Genomic DNA, 4490 nt, shown 5'->3' on the forward strand with positions numbered 1-4490 from the left:
CTTTTTCTGCAGCGAGAGGAGCTCAGCTGGAGGTGGGTCAGTCTGAGGACGGAGCGCTGCTGATAAAGGAACGATGAGGTGTCATTCTCACTTGTTTGCTAATTTAAAACGTTTTCTAATCGTGGCTCACTAATGGCTGCTATTATGATCTGTGAGATAGTTTATCTGTGAGCTGACAGAAAACAGTCTGTTAACAGTCAGCAGGGCGGCTGTCTCACACAAGCACCAGAAGGTTGTAGCTTTTTCTGGGAAACCAGCTTTCTGCTGTCAATTTTAAATGTTTCATGAAAGTAAATTAAATCTTTACATTTTTCTGAAAGATGTTTAAAGGCTTGAAATAAACAAAGAAGGTTGTCTTTTTTATTTATTTCCATCCACTTCTCCAGATCACTGTCAAAAACATTAAAACTGTCACAAACCTTCATTTGTCTCTTTGGTCCTGCGCTTTCTGAGATAAAACCCTGAAAATGTCAGTCTTGAAGGTAAAATGAGTTCCTGTTTGAAACTGGAGACTTGGTTTGATCCAGATTCTTTCTTTTCTGAAAACAGTTGACAGAAAAAGAACGAGGTCTCACTGGATGCTCAGAAATGTTGGTATTTGTTCTGAACATTGAACTTGTAAATCTCCTCTATCAGAGTCCAGAGTCAGGAGGTCACAGGGGGAGACCTGAGCGGGTTCAGGAACAGACTGTCTGTGGACTAATCCCTGCACACACACACACACACACACACACACACACACACACACACACTGACCCCTCTAAGACATAAACACTGATCGACTAAAGTCTGTTTACATCTGCACGTGCATGTTTGCATAAATCTGTCCTGAGCGCACGTTTGTAACTTCTGAGAGCAAAAACTTTGATCCAACTCTGCGTGTGCAGCAGCGACTGCCAGTCTGGTCAAGCAGCTACAAACTGAGAGGCAGGGCCGGGGTCAGAGGTCACGAGGAACAGAAGTCTGTGTGTACATGTATCTTTCATCGCTCCGTCCTTCTTCAGCTCCTTGTTCTGATCCGAGCACAGCAAAGTAACGACGGCCTCATCAACTCCTGATGTCTGGACATTTGTCTTCTGAAATCTTTTCTGACCACAAATATGGAACAATGGCAACTTGAAGGTCAATCGTTGCTGTAAATATTGCTCATTTAGGAACAATGCAGCAAAGAGAAAATCAACTAATTTTAATTAAGTTTCCAAAAATATTTTTTATGAAACTTGAAAAAATAAGAGCAGAATAAAATATCTATGCCACTGACAGAACTTGTTCTACTTTATTTTATTATTCAGATGATTTATAATATATTTTTCTCTTTCACACAGAAAATCAGCAGAAATCAGCAGAACAAGTTTAAAAAACAGGAAAAACAACAGAGTTGTTGTTGTTGACAGATCTCTTCTTCCTCGGTCTTTATCGTCCGTGAGTTCTTAGCTGATCAGTCCAGTTCAGTTCGGACTGAGACCTGTCCAGGTGTCCCTGTGATGGACTGAGACTTGTCCAGGCGTCTCCATAGCTCCTGATGGAGACCTAAACCAGGTCCTTGCTCATTTTTACATATTGTTCTAAAATAATATTTAAAATCTTGAACAGTTTAAAGTTAACGTCAGAGCTGATCCAACCTCTGCAGGTGCCTAAATGAATATTTGTTTGTTGCAGCTACAGAATGAGTCCAGAACCAGAACCAGAACCTGAACCAGAACCAGAACCAGCCAAAGATGTGCCTGAGATAAAGATGTATGTTTCACCAGTTGGCTGACTGGAGTCCTGTTTGGGTTTCTGCTTTCAGGAAGGCCCAGTTAGGATATCCACATTGCTCTAGAGCCTGTCTTGTGTGGGATTTCTCCTTCTGCCTGGCTCCTGAGCTAGTGGGGACGCTGTCTGCTCTGTGGTACAGAGTCCTGATGACTCCTAACTTGTGCTCCAAAGGGTGATGGGAGTCAAACTGCAAATACTGGTCTGTGTGGGTGGGTTTGCGGTACACCTCGGTTTGCAAATGTCCTCTATCAGAGACTGAGACCTCACAGTCCAAGAAAGCCAACCTGCCATTTTTTACATCTTCTCGTGTGAACTTGATGTATTTATCCACAGAGTTGATGTGGTCAGTAAAATGTTGGACTTCCTGAGATTTAATTTTAACCCAGGTGTCGTCAACATACCTGAACCAATGACTTGGTGGTGTCCCTGAAAAGGACACTCATCAGGTCAGAGGTCACTCTTTCAGGGATGAAGATGTTCACATCCTGGACAGAGAGGAACGATGGTTTGAGAGAGGAGTAAAGGAGGCCATCTTTGTGAAAAGAAACCGTCCATCATTAAACAGGGGTGGAGCCTCCAGGTTCAACTGTCCCCCTCTTACAATGCTGTGATTGCTAGTATCACTCAGCCCTCTGTGAACAGTAAACAGCCATCAGGTGCTAATGATCCATTGTTAGGCTGATGGTCCTTCTTGAGCATGTGATCAGCTGGTTTTGGTTGTCAGCAGCAAACTGGTTGATCCACTCTGAGAAGGTGCTATTTAAGAGACTGAGCTGAAAACAGCACCTCAGACTGAGGAAGTCCTCAGGATGAGAGACGAAACGTTTCTATATTTTTTTGTTGTTTTGCTTTGTTTTTTTTGAATGTCCAGAGGACCAGATTTAACTTTTTTAGGTTTTTCTACCTGGATTATTGATCAGCATCAGGATATTCATTTATCTATGTTTTGTGCTGTTACATTAAAACTTTTATTCTCCTGTTAAATTAGTTAAACACAGACCACCTGGTACCTTTCAGACTGAGCAGTTCAACAAAAACACTTTTGCACCAACACGATGACTCTGAAAGAACTTGTCTCAATCAGTTTGATCATCTCTAAGAGAGAGAGGATGAACTGCAGGGCTGGTGTTCATAACTGCATTTGTGTATGTGCACCTGACCCACTGAACGTGTGCACCTCACAAAGCTTGAGGAGGACTCTCCAGGGACAGCTGAAGTTCTTAGCAGCTGCTTGGTGTTTATGTGACACCCTTTCAGGGGTGCTAATGCTGGAGGGGCATTTAACAGCCGAACGGAGCGATGAGTCCTCTGCTTCCCTCTGCCAGGAAGCAGTAATGGATGGTTGAACGGTGGATAAGTGGGGGAGAGGAGGCGGGAGGGGAGCAGTGTGGTTCCTATCCTGATTCATGGCGGCTCTCCTGCTGTGTTGGATGAAAGCTCCCCGACCAGCCGTTGTCGCAGTAACTAATTTGCTGAGATTTTCTGCTTGACTGGAGGCACGAGGAAGAGGCCCCCCCACCACCACCACCACCACCACCACCACCCATCTGACCATCAGCTTCCTCTTAGCTCCCCCTCAACACTCAGTTATTGAATCTCTGCTCCTCTTCCTCCTCAACTCCCAGAAACATCTTCATTAACCACAGTTTGCCCTGAGTGGGAAAAGAGACACTTTATTTTGTATTTTCATCATTTTAGTCCTCAGGCACGTGTCGTCTCACTGTGACACCTTTCATTAAAACTTGACCGTGCTTTTCTCATTGCATGTGGATGCATGATGATTCCACAGAAAACGCTGATGCACCGAGTTGTTTCTGTGTCTCAAAGACGGTTTCATCCACGTGCAGCTGTTTAATGAACAGTTTGGAGTTATTAGATGTTTAAAACATCTTTAATAAGATTTACATGGTCTCAACTTTTACTTCCTTACACAGTTTCAACTCATGAATCAAAATCTCAACAACGAGAAGATTCATTTATCCCTGCCTTCATGATCATTTAATATTTTACTCTTACATTTATATTTTTATGACCAAATAAGAAAATAAAGTTACAACTAGATGTCACCATTTTCCAAATAATAAAAATGCTGTTCATAAACACATGAAACTAGACTTCCTTGAATGCTACCACCCACAGCCTTAAGAATATCTGGTGTGATCTGCTAACACTCAGGTGTGTGATGGGGAGGACTCTCAGCTACTACCTCACCAAATACTATCTCAGTATCTGTAAAATGGACGCAGTTGTACCATTTATCTGTTGGCCAAGCTGTGGATAATAAAATGATCTGTAGGAGATAAAATAAATGTAAACTGACAGAGACAACCTCTCTTCTCTTTTTGTCTCCCTTTCTTCCTTTGATGACTGTCCCACATCATCTTCAAAATATGTCCAAATCACCGATGTGGCACCCTGAAGGTTCACGAGTCATCGGATACAAAGCCTTAATCCTCTGCTTGGACTCTGACGAGCTGCAGACACTTTCAGAAGGTCAGCAGATCCTGACTGACGAACCATCTGCAGGAGGCGAGGGTCTCCATCTGCAGGAGGTGAAGGTCTCCATCTGCAGGAGGTGAGGGTCTCCATCTGCAGGAGGTGAAGGTCTCCATCTGCAGGAGGTAAGGGTCTCCATCTGCAGGAGGCGAGGGTCTCCATCTGCAGGAGGTGAGGGTCTCCATCAGGAGGAGGCGAGGGTCTCCAGCTGCAGGAGGTGAAGGTCTCCATCTGCA

The sequence above is a fragment of the Nematolebias whitei genome, chromosome 5 (assembly GCF_014905685.2).
Source record: "Nematolebias whitei isolate Nwh7 chromosome 5, NemWhi1, whole genome shotgun sequence".
Taxonomy (NCBI): Eukaryota; Metazoa; Chordata; class Actinopteri; order Cyprinodontiformes; family Rivulidae; genus Nematolebias; species Nematolebias whitei.